We start from the raw sequence: 22,535 nt of genomic DNA, 5'->3' as shown, positions 1-22,535 counted from the left end.
GGCTGAGAGATACTTGGCAGTGGCCCATGGAAATATAAACACAAGGCACTGGTTTCATTGTGGTTTTTTTCTTTAAATATTTACTTTCTGTGTTTTTCCAGGGTAGAGTTTTTCATCCCATATGCATAACAAGGTACGTTTCCAAAAGTAGACTCAAGAGACATTGCACTCAGGGTGACCAGTTTAGTTCCAGCAGTCCCATTGTGATTTAGTCTATTTTCTGATGGAAAAACAGCTATATCCATCTTCTCTGCCCACCCACCCAAACCTCTCATGTACCATCACTGCATTCAATAGAGTCATTAGCAAAAACTGTCAAGAATAAGGACTGAACGGGTTTGGAAAACAGCAGCTGCTTACTCCTCTTCTTTTGCATGTTCTGGAGCATCTAGAAAGCTGATAGGCTTAAAGTCTATAGTTGTGTGCAGTGTGAAGGTAGTTATGTGTTCTTTTCTCAGTTCACGCTAATATAGTCACGTCTTGCAGGCAGCATGGATGGTGCTCAGCTCTGAAAAACTTCAGGACAGAGAAAAGGACTAGGAAATTAGAAATGGCAGTTTCACCAATGTATCTATTTCCAGTTTTGGCACATGCTGAAAGTCCTGCTCTGGGGATTTTTGGTTCCAGGCAGGAAGGCTGGATTGATGTCTCTGTGTCTGGAGGGATATGCCATCCATGACTTTGGAAATGCCAGGAAGCATGGAATTTGGGAGCCAGATGAGAGCATAATGAGAGGTGGCAATGCTACCTAGAGGGATAGGAGTTCATACAATTCTCCTTTGTAATTCTGAGCTCCATAGCTTCTGTTATGCTTTCACTTTTCCAAAATGCTTCATGCTAAATGGAATTCATCACTTGGTGCATAAGGGTCACAATTACCTCTTGGTCTCTCCATGGAAATCTCAAGTAGCTATAGAAGCATTTAATGTTAGGATCTTCTTACTCTAAGGGGATTTGCCATGAGTCATTATTAAGACAATAGTAGATCAGAATTTAAGCAAGTGGCAGAATTAAGGGCAGAAAATGGGGAATTATTTTGCTGCACTTCCAGTGCTTTTTTTTGTGAATAGTATAGGACTTATTTTCTCCCTACACAAATAGGGTGCCCTATGATTACATAGATGTGCGTGTTTTTTTGTTGTTGTTTGTTTTGTTTTGTTTTGTTTTGTTTTGTATATCCCAGCAGAGAGAACTTATTTGTCTGGCCATGGAAGGAGGTATATCTGAAAGACTGTGAGACCAGAAACCTCTGGGAAGAGAAGAGGAACTGAGAATTGGCTGGTTTTATGTTCATATTTGTTTATTTTATTAGTCAAAATTTACTCATCTTACAGTCTCTCCATTTTCTTTGAGATTGATCTGTGCTCTAACCAGGAAAAAACTGAGTGTCATGAGACGTGCCTGATCCAGGTTTAGACCAGCTAGCTCTGATAATACTCAGAGTGTTAATTCCAGCAGAATCATGTTCAGTGCTGCTGAATCATTTCAGCAGATGCTCATACCAAGCACTAAGTCCTCTCCTGTGTTTCCATAGACTTCCATGGAACAATGCAAACGTGCCTCTGCAGGTTCTGGACCTGCACAAGTGTCACATTCAAAATATGGCCTGTGAATATAATGGACAACTTCTGAAGATTCCTTAGCGTAGCAAATCAGGAGTAAGAGTAGTTGGGACTTCGGAATGGTGACAGGATGAATACTCATTTTGTCTGTCAAAGGATTCCCAACACACTGGGAAACCTTTAGTTAAACATTCTCCCGTTGGGCCAGTTGACATTTTTCTCTGCAGCGAGAGCTTGCTTTGTACACATATTTTGTATACTTAAAAAAAAAAAAAAACAAAACAATGAAACTAGGGAGATTCAAATGACACTTAACTAATGTAGATACTACTCTGTTTGTTAAGCAATAAAACATTGCTTGTGCCAAGAGTGGAAAATAAGTGTATGTCAAATAAACAGAGAAGAAGAGTACATTTGTTAATATTTATTTCAGCATTCTTTATCCTTCTCGCATCTTGCAGGAAGGAAAAAATTTAGCTAAAAAAAAAAGGACTACAGAACATATTTAACTCCACAGGGGGGATTTCTTCTTCCCTTTTTCCCTTTTCATCTGCATCTCATAAAAGTTGCAAGATAATCTAGTTCTTCATTCCATTAAATTTATGGACAATTGCAGAAGGCATAGCAAAATTGATTTAGCTGATAGAAAGCTAAACCCTGCGGTGTTCAGACTTAGTGGAAGCAGGAAGGAGTGTTCCCCAGAAATACTCACAAACAGACTTGTAACATCACTTTAATATTTCACTACATTTTTTAAAAAGAAAAGAAAAGAGACTTTGTAGCATTGTAGCATTTTGTATTAAAAATTGCATTTGAGATAATAAAATTAAAACTAATTAATTTAAATAAGTAATGATAAAAATTTTGACATTGAATAAAACATTTTTAATACAATCAATGGAAAGGGAAAAGCAAGTGCAATTCTATTAGCCATATGTAGCAATTATATTGTTTCTCTCCAGGATTCCTATCATTTTAGAAGTTTATCCCTTCTGTAAGAATGTATCTTATAGTGCTTCAGATTTCTGTGCCAACATTTTTATTACTTAGGTCACCAACATTTTAATATTTTTAAAAAATAGATAATATTTTTAAATGATTATTATTTTTTTTAATAGCAGATAAGTAGTTTTTGGCTGTAACAAATGTTCAGATGGATTTTCAAAGGTCTGCTCTTTCACTAGCAATACATATAACAATTTTGACATAGGATCTGATCCTAATGCCATTTATATGTGTGACATAGGTGTCTTCCAGCCAATCTGCAAAGAATTGTTGGTTTAGGGCAGTGCTATTTTTAGGTCTTCTCAAGTACTTTTTTCTCTGAGATTCAGAGAGTAATTTTACCTACTTGCAACAGGAAGTGGTGTTCTGGGTCTGTTTGCACTGGTTCTATTACATGTTGCGTGAAACCTTCAGAGAAGAGAAAAGTGAAGATGAAGTCTGGCGTGCCAAAGACACTAGGAGAAAGGTTAGATGCATGAAAGAGACCTCACATATTTGGGATCTTAGAAAATCCTGGGCAAAACTGTTGTTTGATCCAAACATATCAGAGTCTATCACATACAGTGATGCTTGAATCACAGCTTGGTGAAATATTTTGCCACTGAAGTTTCTAGCTGATAGGATTTTCTGACATCCCAAATGGACATCTCAGCACTGGGCATGCGGAGGAATAAGCGGTTCTCTCTGCTATCCTGATCATCCCTCAAAAGCAGGTCCAAGGCATTTTGGTTGTGATGTGGGTTGTTGGGCAGCCTCCCAAATTCACAGACTGATCGTTTATGGAAGTACTATTTTGTGACAGACAAGCCCCTTGTTCTGTAGCTGTTACTAGAGAAACACAAAGTAGTTTGTCACTTCAGAATCCAGGCCCACCATGCATGACTAATGGTGACAAATGATGTTTTTTTATTTTGTTATATCATGCTCACCCAAACGACACCAGATGTATAGTCTGGTAAGACATGCAGTATGAAACTGACTTAAAGAAAAATAACCTAATAAATGGTAGTTTAAAATTTGGCTGTCATTTAGAAAGCATGTTAAATAAATAAACACTACATTCTCTTTTCTTAAAAAAAAAAAAGCGTAAACTCCACTGAGCTTATTTTGAGCTGTATGCTGAGTATACATTAAGACATATCTACAGGCCTAACTGAATCATTAGTTATGTATCTATAGATGCTGGAACTGTAAATCCAAACAAAAAGTTGGTTTTAATTTGTGCACAAATGATGCAACTTCTAGCGTAAATTAAATGACTTTTCTTTATTTGATTGTTGCTCAGATGTATTTGGACCATATGTAGGGAGCCTACTGCACCCTAAATATAAATCCTATAAGCTCTGAAAAGAGGAAGGATTGAAGAATGTGCCAATAGGCATGAGAAAACTAATCACTATCAGAAGGACCAAGAATAACAGAAAAGTTTACAGAAACAGCCTGATTTACTTTTTCCCATAATAAATTGAATAAGTCTCCCAGGCTGCCATCCACTTCCTCCATCTTCCTCCATGGGAAATTGTCTCTGGGAAAGGGATTTTTCTTCAAGAAAGTTATAAAAGCCATCAAGAAAATAATTTCACTCTTAGCCACCACTGACAGACTGATACTTTCCTGGAGGCAGCTCCAGCAGCATTTGTAGAGGTTGTTTCACTCTCGCGTTGCCAAACCATCTGCATTCTGATATGGGCAGATTACGAATGCCAAGCTAATTAGCCAAGGCTAATGTCTGGTTTCCTGTAGAGAGCTTTTGTGGAGTAATTACGTTCCTCGAGGTCAAACTACTGTAATTACAGGTCTTTAACTAATCGAGATAAACAGCCTTTGAATTTTTGCAGTGACTCAGCCCATTGCTCTAACTGACTTTTATCTTAACCGACAACAACATAGGGTATTATGACAGGTGATAGCAATGCTTTTTGTTTATTTGGGATCTAAACAATAACAGCTTTCACTAAAGCCTATAAATCATTAACATCTATTGAAGTCCTTGCCTAGGCTTATGAGCCAGTCATTGTTACAGGCTTTTGAAGGTACACTTTCAAATTTAAATAAACCAGGAAGTAGATATTTCCATAGAATTAGATGAGAGGAATAAGAGCAAGAAGAAACAATTCTGACTCTATAATTTCTTTCTCTTTGCCTCTTCTTATTCCTTTCTTTAAATATTGACACTGATTTCTTCTTCGAAGCACAATAATGAGGTTGTTTTAGAGTACCAACTCTCCAAAAAGACCATTTACCCAGCTTGTTTGTTTTCCTTCCTCTGTGTCCCCTTGGGTTCTCACACCTTTCCTTGAGGATCAGGTAGTTTGGACTACTATGGGAACACTGGCAAACATTATCCCACCTAACTTCATTATTTCTAAGTTTAAACTTAGTAGGGTTTCCTCTTCAGAAGCTGTTAAATTGGCTAACCTCCCCTTCCACCTTCCCTGGCATGAATAAAGACGCTAAAATAACATTCCCTTTTAACAAACAACCAAGAAAACAAACACCCACCACCCTACTACACAGAAAGCCTGCACTAATGAAAAGAATAAAACTGGGTAAGAAAGGAAATTAACTGGGGCTTGACCCTCATCATCTTCTGTGGGCTTCAGCTCAGCTTTGGAGTGCATGACAAGTTAGGGTAACATTTCCCTTACTTTAATAATTGCTGTGCTACTTGATTACTAGTAACACATATAAGTTTAATCTGGATTCCTGCCACAGACCAAAACCAATATTTGGCCTTCCTAGCAATCTAATCTATGAGCCAAGTGCCCAACATGGAAGGAAAGAATATCCACTGAGCTGCTACCACATAATTATTTTTTTAATATTTAATCAATTAAATTCGCACATTATTTTACAAATAAATTATGACTAGAACATTAAAGCTTTACAGTAAATAAAAAACAATGCCTGAAATGTGAACGCTGGGTTGATAAGTCACTACCAGATTATATTCTGTGTCAGAAAGCATTATGCCCTACATAAGGAACTACTTCAGCAGAAATGTTGTAGTCATGAATGTAAAGTGACAAGAAACTGCATTTTAATTTTATTACTTATACATACATGACAACCAGCGTGAATCTGCTCTTGGTTTTTATAATTCCTGTCTTGCACTAAGTCCATATGTAATCATGCAGTGCTAATACTGTGCCATTTCCCCTGACATAATGACATCAATGAGGATAATTTAGGGATAAACAAGCTCCTAATTATCAGGAACCCATTCATCTATAACCTTTTTTCCAAACTCAGAATGAAACCCTGACTTTTTGTCTACACATCTATGTATCTATCTATCTATCTATACCTGAGTGTGCACTTATTTTATAAAAATGTGTATGTGTATCTGTTTTTGTTCATTCAGTTTCTGTCACTTTAGTAACTATTCAGCAATATTTGTGATAAAAACACAGAACTTAGATCAAAGACCCCAAGCAATACCTAAGCTGGCATCAAGGACTCTCCCTTTAGAAAGATCTGATGATGTCAAGGTATAGATGAAGCAATACTGGAAGATGTCCTTGAATTTCAGAGTTATTTTGGGTGGAATTTTATCTAGCTACATTCAGATTTTTTTCAGTGTAGAAATGTACCTACAAGCTTGTCATTTGTGAATCTTTTCATATATAAAGTCAATATATAATGCAGAATAGGGAATGATTCATGTCTTTATAAAGTTCATTCTGGAATAGTCTGATATTTAAGTGGAAGAAAAGAAGGTTATCAGAAGTAGCCAACTTGGATTTACCAAGGGGAAGTCAGGCTTGATCACTCTGGAAATCTTGTAGGATGTCACGACTGGCTGGGGAGATGAAGAGAGAGCAGAGGATGTTGTGTACCTTGACATCAGCTATGCATTTGATACTGTCTACCACAACATCCTTGTAATGAAGCTTAGGAAGTGTGGGATAGATGAGTGGACAGTGAAGCAGTTTGAGAACTGGCTGACTGGCAGAGCTCAGAGTGTTGTGATCAGCACCACAGAGTCTACTTGGAGGCCTACAGATACTGCTGTTCCCCAAGAGCTGTCATTGGGTCTCATCTCCTTCAACATCTTCACTGATGATGTGGATGAAGAGATGGAATTCATCCTCAGCAAGTTTGCTGAGAATACGAAGCTGGGAAGAGTGGCTGACACACCAGAAGGCTGTGATGCCATTCAACAAGATCTGGACAGACTCAAGAGTTGGGCAGCGAGGAACCTGATGAGGTTCAACAAGGGCAAGTACGGAGTTCTCCATCTGGGGAGGAATAACTGCACACATCAATACAGGTTAGGAGCTGACTTCCTGGAAAGGAGCTCTGCAGAGAGGGATCTGGATGTCCTGGTGGACAGCAGGTTGGCCATGAGCCAGCAGTGTGTCCTTGTGGCCAGAAAGGCCAATGGCATCCTGAAGTGCATTACAAAGAGCATGGCCAGCAGGTCAAAGAAGGCAATCCTTCTCCTCTACTCTGCCCAGAAGAGGCCACATCTGAAGTACTGGGTCCAGTTCTGGGCTCTTCAGTTCAAAAAAAGACAGGGATCTGCTAGAGAGAGTCTAGCGGAGGGTCACAAAGATAGTGAGGAGCATGGAGCATTTCCCTTAAGAGGAAAGGCAGAGAGACCTGGGGCTGTTTAGCCTGGAGAAAAGAAGACTGCGGTGGGAACTTATAAATGCATATAAATATCTAATGGGTGGGAGACAAGTGGATGGGGCCAGGCTCTTCTCACCAGTGCCCAGCGACAAGACAAGGGGCAACGGACAAAAAGTGGAACACAGTAGGTTCCACTGGAACATGAGGAAAAACTTTTTTACTTTGAGAGCAGCAGAGATCTGGAACAGACTGCCCAGAGATGTTGTGGAGCCTCCTTCTCTGAAGATATTCATGAACTGCCTGGATGCCTACCTGTGTGACCTGTTGTAGGGAACCTTCGTTAGCAGGGCATTTGGACTCAGTGATCTCCAGAGGTCCCTTCCAAGCCCTACAATTGTGTGATTCTGTGATTCTCACAGAGAGATGATTTCTATACATCATTTGCAGAAGAGCCAGAGAAACCACACTGTCAATACATACGAGGTCAGGAATGGTGGAAGAGGGTAATTCTCTCCTTTTATCAGCCCTGTTCCTCCTGTATTTGTGGCAACATAGCAATCTCTGTGACTGCTATTCATAGCTGCCATGCTCAATGAGATGTTGGGAACTTTTCCGCATTTACTCTTTGGCAGTACTTTGCCATTGCAGGACTCTGGCAGAGAAATGCAGCCTCACACCGAGGACATTTTATAACCACATCATTTTATTTTTCCCTAAAATTTCTAGCACAGGCTCTGTGTCTTTCTAACGTGCATTGTTAAACAGAAGCCATCCTGTTCCAGACTTTCACAAGCCCCGCAATGTGGTGACTCCTCTGCTGTCTTTCCTCTTCCCACCCCATATAAGCTTTCAATTACTGATGTTATATTCAAAACAAAAGTATTCAAGAAATTAAAACCAGAATGAAATCCTCAAGGCTAGAATTCAGAACCCAGTTGTAAATGAAACTCTAGTTGCCTTCATACAACTGTAGTGGCATAATGGTAAATAAAGTTCTCATTTAGGGAGTGATTCATGTGCCAGGGTAGATAAGAGGCTCATGCGCAGTGATCCAGTTTGATTTGGCTGTAAAGTATAATAAAAAGCTCCAGGCTTTGACATGTGCAGGAGTTTGGCCCCCTGCAAAAACTTAGTTGGGACTTTAAAGAGGCAGTGACCCTACACAGTCAGCAAAGCGGAGGAAACTATACTGTAGCATCCACGTTAACAAGAAATGGGCCTCATTATGAAGATCTGCCAAGAGAAAGATTATTGTGTGTGACAAATCAGACTCATCCACGGCAGAAAATTTCTCTTGTCCTTTGGTGACATGGATGAAGCACTGACCATAGTGCAATTGTAAAAGCAAAATTAATTCCAGCATTTTCCAGTCTAGCAGCAAATTCCCAGAGTATTTCATCTGGAAGCAGCCACAAATCTCATACAGCAACTGAATACAGTCTTTGATTTTAACCCATTTACCTGCTGGCAAAACTGAGAGCCCCAACGAATGTATGGATTCACTAATATCACACAACATTTGAGAGTTCTTTTAATCTCCTATGCCAATACCAAAGAAAACCTACGAGCATGTTGTTCTCTGGAAAACCCTGGGAAAACATAGCAAAGGCATACATCCCTAGTTGAATGAGTAACTCTCCACTGAATTAAAGTTATTAATACGAAAAGAGTAAAGGTTTAATAGTTACAGCAACACATTAGCAAAGAGATGAACTGAAACTGATTCTTAACATTTACTTTGACTTTCCCTTGGTCATTAGGAACCTAACGCATTCTGTCTTCCACAGTTCATAATTCTTGGTCTTCCAGAGGCATGGGAAGAATTTTCCCTCTTTTGCAGATTTAAATGGAAGGTTTTATATGTGCAAAGTATTGTTTCTAAAAGAAAAAAAGATTGTGATTCTGTTTCTGGAAGCAGAAGGAAGTGCTTTTGTTTGACATTAAAGCAGGTGTCCAGACATTGAATTTACAGGCTTATGTATAATTTTAGTCACAGTTCACAGAAGAAATAAACACTAAGAAAACCACACCTTTCTAATTTATGGACATCAAAATTGAGACTACAGTTTAAAATGTGTGGATAATTATTTGACCTTTCTATTTAGATAATGTATATGAAGTTGTTAAGTGGAGTCACATTTATATTCAGCTTTGTATTGTGCCAGAAATTTGTCTTGTCTGAACAACAGACGTAAAGCTACATCTCTTCAAGTTAAGAACTCTCCTAAAGTCATTTGAACTTTTTTTTAAATCTCAGTGAAAGAATAGCTATATCATAGTAATTTCCCTTGAAGATGCTTTTGAGAAAATAGGATGTTCTCCTGCGTGCTATACTAAAATCTTACCTCAAATGTACAGTGTTTTTTCCTTTTTCTTTTCTCTTTTTTCTTTCCTCTTTCATTCCTTTTCCCTTTCCTTTTCTCTTTCCTTTCCCCTCCCCCCCCTTTCCTTCTCCTCCCCTTCCCTCCTCTCCCCTCCCCTTCCCTGGAATTCCCTTTACTTCCCTCCCATACCCTCCCCTTCCCACACCACCTCTTCTCTCTCCTCTCTCCCCTTTCCCTTCTCCCCTCTCCCCTCTACTTCTTATTCTCCTCTCTCCTCTTCTTACTTGTTCATTTTTTAAAGACACAGAAGAAAAGCACACACTCACAGTCTTGGGTGTCAAACATATATTTGTTGGCAGATGTACAATGACAATTTGTAATGCTCAGTGGCTAGTGAAGAGCAAAATTCTCAGAGAATTCCCTGAATATCTTTGTGCTCTAAGGCAATTTGCTTTGCTAAAAAGTTAATGAGTTGTGAAAATTGTACTTGCTGTCTCTCTGGAGTCATTACTTATCTGGGGAGATAATATTAATTTGTGTATAGTTACACCTGCCAGAGCAATTTTCTGAAACTCACACCACCCCAGAACAGAATGTATTTGAAAGACTTCCGAGTTTGGCCAAGGACTCTATCACTCATGGAAATGACAGAGTGGATAAGACTGCTGACAGGCTTGCTCTCTCCTTCTAGTGTGCCCTCCCCTTCTCTCATCTTAAACCAAAGTCCTTCAAAATGCACCAGTTGTTGTTGGGAGTGGGACCTGACAACAATTTTCCAACTGCTGTTTTGAGTACGTGGTAGAGAATTAAAAGCTGCTGTCAGTAATGATACACATGGAACATAGCCCCTTTTCTCTCATAATCAAAGAAAAGGGAAAAATCCAACTATTGAGAACACTGCAATTAGAAATAAAAGCAGAAACAATAGCTTTGGGCACATATGATATTGTCTCTGAACATCCTGCTGAACAAACAGTCCACACAGAGTTAGGCAGTAATGAGAATCCCCACGCTGGAGACAGCACTGAGCAAAGGGTGCTGGTGCAGTTGGTGTCAGTCCAAGTCTGCCTCCAATGGGCAAGCTGGAGCGAGGAGAGGAAGGAAAATGTTGACGCAGAGACCCTACTGTAGCAGTTTCACGGTAGCTTACCATAGGGATGTGGAAGACAGCTTCCAAGAAACATCTTTGCTCTTTGGGTGGGCCAGTCCAGCACCACACATAACTTTATTTCATAGGGCTGCAAAGTTCAAAGAAAGCTCTGGGAAAGGGGAACTGTGGCTCACAATGCAGAGCCCAATCTGCTGCACCACACATGGCTAAAGTACACTTCATAAGTAATCAAGGGAAGGACCTCCCTGAAGCACAAATGGCAGTGGGGTACCCTTCTATAAATATCCTGAGAAATAGCAGAATTTCCCTTTCCAGTTGCCTGAGTGACTCCACCTCCTCTGATAGCTTGCAAATGTTCCCTTGGTTTAAGCAGTTACCACCGTCGCGTGCGCTGTAGATCAAAAACAAGTGCATGGGAAAAGGGAGCTAAGCACAATAGGTGTGGGTTGAGTTGCATGCAGTAGGAACTGTTTTGAGGTTGTGGTTGTCTTGCTGCTATTTTTTCCATCCTCCTAATTCCTTTCCTGGTTCAGTTACGTTCTGATTTCCTACAGTCTGTCAGAGCAACCTAATGCCAATTCCAGCTCTCAGCCTCAAGGAATTAAACCCATACTCTCAGACTGATAATGGATGGCTTTAACCCAGCCCTTTTTCTCCTGCTGCAGGCAGCAGGGAAGTAGAATCCACCAAGAGCCTCTAAATCTAAGCCAATTCAATACCACCTGAAAACCTCACTGGCATTCAAGCATATTCCATTCTGAGCTCTTGATCTGGATGACAGTGACCACAGTTCATGGGAGAATTTGGTCTGACACTTTTCTATTGATCATCATAAAATTTGGTTCAGGTTTCAGCAGAATTTGACGAATTCACATCTATGAAAAGCACCAATAAATCACAAAATATGAAACAAGTTTTCCTAAACTCATACTTTTTTAGAAGTAACAGATTTTTCAGAGGAAACAAAGGAAATCTTCTGGAACTAGTTTCTTTTTTCCATAATGTAAAGAGAGGTAGGAAATTCAGTAACAATATAGCATTTACAGTATCAAATTTAAATCAGATGTCTCATATATTAGAAAATTGAAAAAAAATCAACAAATTACTTGTGGTCTACTGACAGACCATTTTACAGTCTGTTCCTTGCATTAAGGCCACAAGTTTGGAGACTCACTGCTAAACATTTTTATTCAATGCTCCAATTATTCTTTCTGCCTCTGTGCAAATCAAAAAATTCACTGGTGGCTCAGTTCTAGATGGCTCCTTATCTTCTTTGAACAAGGTATCAGGGACTGAAGAATCACAATCTTGGGCAAATTGCTTTCTCCTTTTGGGTTACACATTTCTGACTGTTAGATTTAATGAAGATTATTCATCTGTGGTCTTTCTGGCTATCTTAATCACAGAATGGTTTGGGCTTAGGAAGGATCCTCTGGAGGCCATCTGGTCCAACCCCTGCTAAGGCAGGTCCACCCACACCAGATTGCTCAGGACCACATCCAAGTGGTCCTGAAGACCTCCAAGGAGGGACACCTCACAATGCCTCTGGGCAATGTGTGTTCAGCATCTCCTGTGTTTCAGTTTGTGCCCATTGCCTCTTGTCCTGTCACTGGGCACCTTGGAAAACAGCCTTGCAACCTTCTCTTCACATTCTTCCTAGGGTTACTTCTATTAATTAATTACATCTTCCCGGAGCTTCCTCTTCTCCAGCCTATGCAGAATTTCTGAGAATAAAACACTCAGTCTATTCTCATAGGAGTGGTTCTCCAGTCTCTTAATTATCTTTGTGTCCCTTCACTGGACTCTCTCCAGCATGTCCAAGTCTCTGTTATACTGGGTGACCCAGAATCAGATCCAGAACTGCAAGTGGCCTCACCAGGGCAGAGTAGAGAGGAAGAATCACTTCCCTCAACTTGCTGGAAATACTTTGACTAAAGCAGCTCAGGATACTGTTAGTCTTGTTTGTAGCAAGGATACATTGCCTATTCATGTTCAATTTGAGGTTCACCAGAAATTTTAGGACCTTTTCTGCAAAACTGCTATCCATTATTGTGGACTCCAGCATGTACTGGCACACGGGATTATTCCTCCCTAGGTTCAGGACTTTACACTTTCCCTTGCTGAACTGCAAATTTCTGTCAGACCATTTCTCCAGCCTGTCCAGATCCCTCTTGATGGTAGTATGACTATCTGAGGTATGTGCCCCTCTTCCTAGTTTTATGTTATCTGCAAACTTACTCAAGATGCCCTCTACCCAACATCTAGATAACTGAAGAAGAAGTTTAAAGAGGACTGGGCCCAGTTTTGACCCCTGGAGTACTCTGGTAGTTACCGGCCTCCAATTAGATTTTGCACCACTGACCACTACACTCTGGGCCTAGTAATTCAGCCAGTTTTTGATCCACCTCACTGTCTGTTCATACTGCCCATACATCAATAACTTCTCTGTTAGAATCTTATGGGAGACAGTGTCAAAGGCCTTAATGAATTTCAAGTAGACAATATCCACTGCTCTTCCCTCAGCAGTCATTTAATTGCAGAATGTTATCAAGTTTGTTCAAATTGTCCACTGCAGGGAAGTTTGACTAGATGATGGACTGAGTTCACAAATAGCTATAGGAACTGGAACATGGGCATTTCCTTACCAGTGTGGTTACCTGAAGCTTAACATGGACAAATCTTCTTTAGAAGTAGCCTTCAGGTCAAATTCAATCCTAAGAGCGGACACCTCCCAGAAAGAAAAAGGGAACTGCTTAGTACTGAAAGTATACATCATCCTGTGATGTGGATTTGAACCATTTGGAAGATCTATGATGACTATGAGAAAAGATTGTATTTTGAGAAATATTTGGCTATTTCCCCCAGTTGTACATCAGATTTAAACAAAGGTACTGCAGGCCATTGTAGTAGAAATCCTAAGTCATGGCCTGAAACAGTGATTGAGCACCTGGTGGGAAGGCAGGGCCAACGCAGGGGAGCTCAGGTGCATTGCATGACTGGAAGGGATAGAGCCAGGATCCACCCTTTCCCAGACCTCATTTAAGGGCTGGCAGTGGAAATGAAGGTATTGCTTGCTGGAGATCACTGTCTACCAGTGGTCTTCTAGAGGTAAGCAGCAGTTTTCCTTCATTTCTGTATCTGTGGCTGCTGCATTTGGACTTGTTCTTATTTGCTGTAGCCAAAGACTTTGCCACTCTGCTATTATCATCCCATTATAGCATTAGAGTCGTTCAGCTGATTCAAGGAACTTTGCATGCAGCCAGGGGACTTAATCTGAAGATGAATGCAATTTCTGGAAGGAAAAGGCAGGAAGAGAATACAACTTAAACCCCCCCACTCCCCAAAAAAAGTAACAGAGACCTTTCTAACTTACTCCTTTCTAACTTATTCTCTAGTAATAAGGGGCTGTATCCTTAGTACTGAATGGGAAGATTCAAGAGATTTATGAAAGATTCCTGACTCTTTCTATATAATGATCTCAAGCTTTTGTAGAAACAAGGTCCTGTTCAGCACAGCAGATTGTTTCTGTCAGGGGGATTAGGTGTAAGGGCTGAGTGGTTTCTCAGAACAGGAACTCCTCCAAAGGTTAGATCATATCTGAAATCTCAGAGTTTCTTTGTCTGCATGGGTCAGAAATGTAATTAGAATTTCTTGCAGATAGCTCTATGTCTGAAACTATTAGGGCAAGCAGCAGACACTCACAAAGACTACTGCTAATGTGATGTTTGCAGTACTCATAATTTACGAGAACAGTCATCTCATGTCTTCCACCTCCTATGATGACATTTACCTGTTTTTGTAGGACTTAGATGATTTAGGCTTGACTTTGAACCTACCTCTGAATTCAAGCTCCAGTTTTGCCTCAGATATTGTCCTGAGACCTCCTCCAAGGCTCCTTATTTTGGTCCCAGGTCTTTCACATGGTAAACAGATGTGGTAGATGGTTAGGTAGCAGTAGTGATAAAAATAGGCCTGCTAAATACCCCTTCATTAGGTACATTCTACTGAACAATCATATAGACATAGTAAAATTATTACGGAAGATACTGATATTATCTAATAATCAGAGGGCTGGAGCATCTCTCCCATGAAGAAAGGTTGAGGGAACTGGGCTTCTTAGCTTGGAGAAGAGAAGGCTCTGGGGAGACCTCATTGTAGCCTTCCAGTACTTGAAGGGAGTGTATAAACAGGAGGGGGAACGATTGTTCACGAGAGTAGAAAGCGATAGAACAAGGGGGAATGGTTTTAAACTGAGACAGGGCAGATTTAGGTTAGACGTTCGGAGGAATTTTTTTCACTCAGAGGGTGCTGACATGCTGGAACAAGTTTTCCAAAGGTTGTGGATGCCCCATCCGTGGAGGCATTCAAGGCCAGGCTGGATGTGGCTCTGGCAGCCTGGTTTAGTGGTTGTCAACCCTGCACTCAGCAGGGGAGTTGAAACTAGATGATCTTTGAGGTCCTTTTCAACCCAGGCCATTTTGTGATTGTGTATATATTTCCAAAATAAATGCTTTTACACAGAGTATAAGGTAAATACTCTTTACTGTTGCTCAAAGAATTACATTTCTAGCAAAGCCAATGTCTTTACAGTTCTCATATCCAGACTTTCATATTTATCAGGAAAATAAATACATGACAGATGCCAGAGATCTCTTCCTAAGAAAAGAGTTCTCTTGGGTCTGTTTCTACCCTAAAAACATGATACTGAGATACATGTTTACAAACTTTATCTACTGCTATACATTAACTATGCCAGAATTACCTATGCTACTACTGTAATCTAATCAGAGCTGCACGGCTGCCAAAAATTTTCAAATATATTCACAATGCAGCTTCTCTAATATATACATCAACTTAACAAATGCATCTTCTACCTAGTTAAAAAATCTTTCAGGTAAACATGTACATTCATTACAGCACTTGAATCCCTGCATCACAAGACTGCGATTCTCCTCGCTTTAGAGCATACCTTCTTGAAAGTCAATTTGTTTGGATGTCCAAGGTACAAATTATCTTCTGTCTATATTATAGAAATCAATACAGCTTTTAGGTAGACTTATCAAGGCATGACTGGTTTCTATTTGTATACTCACTGAAAAACAAAGGTGTAGTAGAGATTTAAAAAAAAAAAAAAGCTTTAAATACTCAACAAGACTTAAAGTTTTGCACCATATTAAGCTTATTGAACTCAGCTCTCTGAGTATTAGTTAAGATGTAGAAATGTGTTTTGGATAAGGAACTTCACAACTGAAGTGCACCTTCATGGGTTTGGTTGCATTCATATTTTTCAAATGATATTGGTCAAGGTTATTTCTGGTATATTTCTACTTGATCCATGGCCTTGAAAGAAATACTGTAAAGGAACTGAAATTTTATAATCATTTCCCCCTGCTTTTATGTCATTTCAGTACTTAAAAAAGATAGAATTGATAAAAAACATTGAGGCCTTCTAAAGTTTCCTGCAGACATACTTTACATGTTTGATCATTACATGTTTTTCAGGTACAGTTACTCTTTTCCTCAATGGCTCTGATGTTATCTTCATCCTGTTATGGACCCTTATCACAAAGGGATGAAATATCAGTAGATCTCCTTGCAAGAATTACATGCTCTCACTTTCCACGGAGTGAAGCCAGGTATGAATTATACTTTGTGGATGACCTTCTAACATGGAAACAGCATGTGAGAAGCAAATGAAATTAAAAGGGTTATCTTCAATTAGTGCTAGTAAAAGAAAAAAAAGATTAGATATATCCATTGCTGCAGGTTGGTTTACAAATGTGCTTTAACTCTCACTTAACCATCTCACGTGTTTTTTTTTTTTTTTTGGACAAAGTCTTTGTGGCAGGAAAGTCTAATTTCTTTTGAAATTGAAGTAGAAAGTCTTAGAGTATGTTAACTGAGCCTCAAAAAAAAAATCTACATTAAGAACAAGAGGAATCAAACTTCAGAAAATATAGGATCATAGAATCATAGAATTGCTCAGGTTGGAAAAGACCTTCAAGATAATAATGTCCAACCGCAACCTAACCATACTACTGTAACTCTAACAACCCACTGCTAAATCATGTCCTTGAGCACCACATCAAAACGGTTTTTAAACACATTCAGGGATGGTGACTCAACCACCTCCCTGGGGAGCCTGTTCCAGTGCTTAATAGCCCTTTCTGGAAAGAAGTTTTCAGAAGTTTCCAATCTAACACCCCCCCCCCCCAGCACATCTTGAGGCCATTTCCCCTTGTCCCGTCACCAGTGAGAAGAGACCACCCCTGCTCTCACTGCAATCACCTTTCAGGTATTTGAAGAGAGCAATAAGTTCTCCCCTCAGCCTCCTCTTCCCTAGACTAAACAGCCCCAGTTCCTCTAATTGCTCCTCATAGGGCATGTTCTCCGAGCCCTTCACCAGCCTTGTTGCCCTTCTTTGGGGACACTGGTTGCCCTTCTTTCTCCAGCACCTCAATGTCCTTTCTGTAGTGAGGCGCCCAAAACTGAACACAGGACTCCAGGTAGGGCCTCACCGATGCCGAGTACAGGGGCAGGATGACTTCCCTAGTCCTGCTCACCACACCGTTCCTGATACAAGCCAGGATGCCACTGGCCCTCTTGGCCACCTGGACACACTGCTGGCTCATATTCAGCCAACTGTCCATCAGTGCACGAAGGTCCCTTTCTGTCAGGCAGCTTTCCAGCCGCTCCTCCCCAAGCCTGTAGGGTTGCCTGGGGTTGTTGTGACCAAGATGCAGGACCTGACATTTGGTTCTATTAAAACTCATACAGTTTACCTTGGCCTATTGATGCGGTCTATCCAGGTCCCTCTGTATATAAATATGATTTTTGGATGTAGGTGTCCAGTTGTGCTGGTGCAGCTCTTATCTCAGCATGAATTTAACTGGCCTGAATGATTACTTCCTTCGGACTGATGCAAAAAAAAAAAAAAAAAAAAAGGCGGGGGGGGAATCTAACCGAGGAACTTTCTATTTTTAAAAAACTATTTTAAATTCTGTAATCTGCTACATTTAGAAATTCAGGAAAAATTATCCTATTTCTATTTTTCCAGTAAAAACTTCCCCACCACTCCTCCAAGCACTTAAAACAGGGATGAACACCGCGGTTAAAGTGCATTAACACTGGCATGTCACACAAGAAGTACGGATAAGTGCAGGGGTGGGGAGCAAGGGCATAGATTCAACTCAGAGCAATGAGTTGTATGTGAACATCTTATGGTTTTGTGATTTTTGTTGTCGGTATTCCACATCATTACATCATGTAAGGTACGGGCAGTTAAAGAGTTAACTCCCTGGTTACTGCAAACTACCTTTTTTGGTGTGGCCCTCTGAGGGGGAGGGGAGGAGGTGCACTCCCCAGGGGTCTTTGCGTTGGAGGGGAGGGGGTGAAGACGCGTGGGGGACGCGGGGTCCGTTCCTTCCTGCCCGGCGGAGAAAGCACGTGGTCCTTCTGCAGTTTACTGTGTAAGATTTCAGCCTGTAAACCCTCTATTATAATTCTACTAGCCTCATGTTGATATATTTAGTAAAATTAGTTGTTCCTCCTCAGATTGGTGCCGCTGTTTTTTTTTGTGTTAGATCCGCCTACGAGTCCCCCTCTTCCCTTTGTTTTCCCAGGTTGCGGCTCCGCGGCTTCTCTGCCACTTTAGCCGCCGGACCCCCCGGGGGCTGGCCCCTACTCGCCGGCAATTTTTTTTCCTTCCTCTTTTCTCGTTTTTTTTCTTTCAGGCCTGTCCCCCTTGTCATGGACGCAGACCGTTAGATAATACCGTGACAAATATTGGTGGAGGATGCGGGCAATAGATCTGCTTTCAATTTTTGGAATGATTCATAAAGGATTAACGGTAATCATGTTCCTCGGAACATACTGGTTTCTGGTTAAGGCTATCATGTTCTGTGTTGGAGTTGTGTGTACATATAACTACATAATGGTGCTGATGGAGATACTGGCCTGGTGCTTGTACCTCCCGGAGGGAGTGGCTAGTTTTACAAACGGCACCGTGGTGAGGCTGGCTTCCAGGTTCTCCTCTCAGTTCCTTACGCACCCTTGGAATTTCAATCTAGCAATCGTGATACCAATTGCTTTGAATGTTTTCCTCCTAATAATAATTTACATTATGTGGAGGAAACTCTCCCCAAAACCGGGAAATGCAGAGTGGCAGGGAATATGGAGAGGCCTAGGGAAGACGTTAGAAACATGGGGACCCCCCGTGTCATGGGATTTCACCCTTGAACACCTGTGGGATCCCGAGAAGCTCGGTCAGTTTTTGAGTCAGGGATGGCGCGGCCTAGGCAGATCTGAGGAGGCACAACTTATTTGGGGCCTGGCTTGTGCTTATCGAGCTCTATACAACACTGTTCTTGAGAGAGAGAGTTTCCCGGCTGAAATTCGAACCAGAGGGGGAAGTCCCCAGGCTAAACCTGAGGAAGCACAGGAGGCACCAGTATCTGTGGCAGTTGCTCCTGTGGAAGGACAGAAATGGAAACGGGTGTCCTCGCGGCTGGAACGGAAGGAAGAAGCGGAGAAGGTAGGCTAGGGGCCCTCCCCAAACCCATCATCATCAACAAAGACAACAGAAGACAACAAGAGACATGGAGGGGATAGCAAGGAGGAAGGCATCGCTATTACAAGTGTCCGCTGACCTCTGAAAATGACCGAGATCATAGGCTCAAGAAAGGAGTTTACACGGCAACCGAACGAAACCATTGTCACCTGGATGCTTCGGTGTTGGGACAACGGGGCCAGCAGTGTGCTCCTGAATGGTAATGAACTCGCCAACTAGGGAGCATTGCCAGGGACGCAGCCATTGACAGAGGGATCAGTAGATGCCTGGATGGAACCGCCACCCTTTGGGAACGAGTGTTAGTAGCTGTGAAGGAAAGGTATCCCTTCAAAGATGACCTCGAGCCTCAGATGAGAAAGTGGGACACTGCTGAAAAGGGCATTCAGTATTTGAGAGAAATAGCTGTGGTGGAAATGCTGTATGACCCCAGGGTTGTTCCTAACAATCCACACCAGCAGCATGATCCCGAGAGAGTTAGAAGTACGCTGGATATATGGCGGAAACTCACCAAAACAGCACCAGCCCAGTATGCCAGTACACTGCTAGCCACATTTGATAGATTGGAGGACCTACACAGAAGACCCCCTGTTTATGAACTGATTATTACACTCAAAAATTATGAGCAAAAACTCCCCCCAAACCATGCTTCTATTTCAGCTATCTCAGAGGTAAGAGAAAGATTGGCGAAAGTGGAGAAGAAACAGAATGGTTTAGTGGAGGATGTGTCCCTCTTGATGGACTGTGATGAACCCGTAGCAGTATCAGAAACACCTGATGGAGATCAGGATGATCAGAAGAGCCTAATGAAGAAGCTGATCAAAGTGATGGAAGATCATGAATGCTCCTCCTCACCTGTATCATCAAAAATCTCAGCTATCAAAGGCAGACGCCTTCCTGCTCGAGCAAATGATGGTGGCAGATCTATGGCACGTGCCGCCTTGTGGAGTTACTTACGTGAGCATGGAGAAGACATGAAAAAAATGGCATAAGAAACCCACTCCTGTACTATGAGCACGGGTGAGAGAATTACAATGCAGATTAACCACTGATGAAATTGCTGAAGTCACTACAGGTAACCAATAGAGGGGCCCTGCCCTCAGTCAGGGGAGGGAAAGGGATAATAGAGTTTATTGGACTGTGTGGATTCGATGGCCTGGCACTTCAGACTCACAGAAATACGAGGCACTGGTGAACACGGGTGCACAGTGCACTCTAATGCCTTCGAGTCATGATGGGACAGATTTGATTTGTATTTCTGGAGTGACTGGGGGCTCTCAAGAATTGACTGTGCTGGAGGCAGAAATAAGTCTTACTGGTAAAGACTGGCAAAGCCATCCTATTGTGACTGGTCCAGGGGCTCTGTGTATACTTGGTATTGATTACCTTAGAAGGGGACATTTCAAGGATCCCAAACGGTATTGATGGGCCTTTGGAGTAGCTGCTGTGGACACAGAAAACATTAAGCAGCTGTCTGTTTTGCCTGGCCTGTCAGAAGATCCATCTATGGTGGGGCTGCTAAAAGTAAAAGAGCAACAGGTACCGATTGTCACAAAAACAATGCACACACGGCAGTACTGCACCAACAGGGATTCCTTGCTCCCCATTCATAAGCTGATTCGTCAACTAGAGAGCCAGGGAGTGATCAGCAAAACTCACTCACCTTTTAATAGCCCCATATGGCCAGTGCGTAAAGCCAGTGGAGAATGGAGGCTGACAGTAGACTACCGTGGCCTGAATGAAGTCACACCCCCATTGAGTGCTGCTGTGCCAGACATGCTAGAACTCCAGTATGAACTGGAGTCCAAAGCAGCCAAGTGGTATGCCACCACTGACATTGCTAATGCCGCCTTCTCCATTCCTTTGGCCACAGAATGCAGGCCACAGTTTGCTTTTACCTGGAGAGGCGTTCAGTATACCTGGAACCGTTTGCCCCAGGGGTGGAAACACAGCCCAACTATTTGCCATGGGCTGATTCAAAGTGCACTGGAACAGGGCGGTGCTCCCGAGCACCTGCAGTATATTGATGACATTGTTGTGTGGGGCAATACAGCAGAGGAAGTTTTCAAGAAGGGGGAGAGAATAATCCAAATCCTTCTGCAAGCTGGTTTTGCTATTAAGCGAAACAAAGTGAAAGGGCCTGCACAGGAAATTCAGTTCCTAGGAGTAAAGTGGCAAGATGGGTGTCGTCACATCCCAGCAGATGTGATCAACAAAATCACTGCCATGTCTCCACCCGCTAACAAGAAAGAGACACAATCTTTTTTGGGTGTAGTGGGCTTTTGGAGAATGCAAATTCCAAACTATAGCCTCAGTGTAAGCCCCCTTTATCAGGTGACACGGAAGAAGAATCATTTTTCGTGGGGTCCTGAGCAGCAGCAGGCTTTTGAGCAGATTAAACAGGAGATAGCCCATGCGGTGGCCCTAGGGCCAGTACGGATGGGAGAGGATGTAAAGAACATCCTCTACACTGCTGCTGGAGAGAAAGGTCCCACCTGGAGTCTATGGCAAAGAGCCTCAGGAGGGACCCAAGGCCGACCCCTGGGATTCTGGAGTCGAGCATACAGGGGGTCCGAGGAGGGCTGCACTCGAACTGAGAAGGAAATCTTAGCCGTGTATGAGGGGGTTCGAGCTGCTTCTGAAGTAATTGGTACTGAAACACAGCTTCTTCTTGCCCCTCGACTGCCAGTGCTCAACTGGATGTATAAGGGAAAGGTTCCCTCCACCCATCATGCTACTGATGCCACTTGGAGTAAGTGGATTGCGTTGATTACTCAGCGGAGTATGGGGATGGGGAATCTCAGTTGTCCAGGGATCTTAGAAGTGATCATGGACTGGCCTGAAGGTAAAAAGTTTGGAACATTGTCAGTGGAAGAGGTACCACGTGCTGAAGAAGCCCCACCGTACAACGAATTACCAGAAAATGAAAAGAAATTTGCCCTGTTCACAGATGGATCCTGCTGTATTGTAGGGAAGCATCGCAGATGGAAATCCGCGGTGTGGAGCCCTACACGACAAGTTGCAGAGGCCACGGAAGGAAAAGGAGAATCCAGCCAATTTGCAGAGGTAAAGGCTGTCCAGCTGGCCTTAGATGTTGCTGAACGGGAGAGGTGGCCAATGCTTTATCTTTACACTGACTCATGGATGGTGGCAAATGCCCTATGGTGGCAGTTACAGCAGTGGGAACAAAACAACTGGCAACGAAGGGGTAAACCTATTTGGGCTGCTGAACTGTGGAAAGATATTGCTGTCCGAATAAAGAATATGGTTATAAAGGTGCGTCATGTAGATGCTCATGTACCCAAGAATCGAGCAACTAAAGAACAGCAGATCAACCATCAGGTAGACCAAGCCGCCAAAATAGAAGTGACTCAAATAGACCTAAATTGGCA

The 22,535-nt window shown here is 42.0% G+C and overlaps 1 protein-coding gene across 1 annotated transcript in view; it reads right to left on the bottom strand.

Moving 5' to 3' along the window:
* ERCC6L2 (ERCC excision repair 6 like 2) overlaps positions 1-22,535 on the bottom strand; it is a 135,606-nt gene that overhangs the window by 10,975 nt on the left and 102,096 nt on the right. The window lies entirely within an intron of this gene.

Source organism: Numida meleagris, chromosome Z (genome assembly GCF_002078875.1).
Source record: "Numida meleagris isolate 19003 breed g44 Domestic line chromosome Z, NumMel1.0, whole genome shotgun sequence".
Lineage (NCBI taxonomy): Eukaryota > Metazoa > Chordata > Aves > Galliformes > Numididae > Numida > Numida meleagris.
This window is presented reverse-complemented; position numbering and strand designations above follow the sequence as displayed.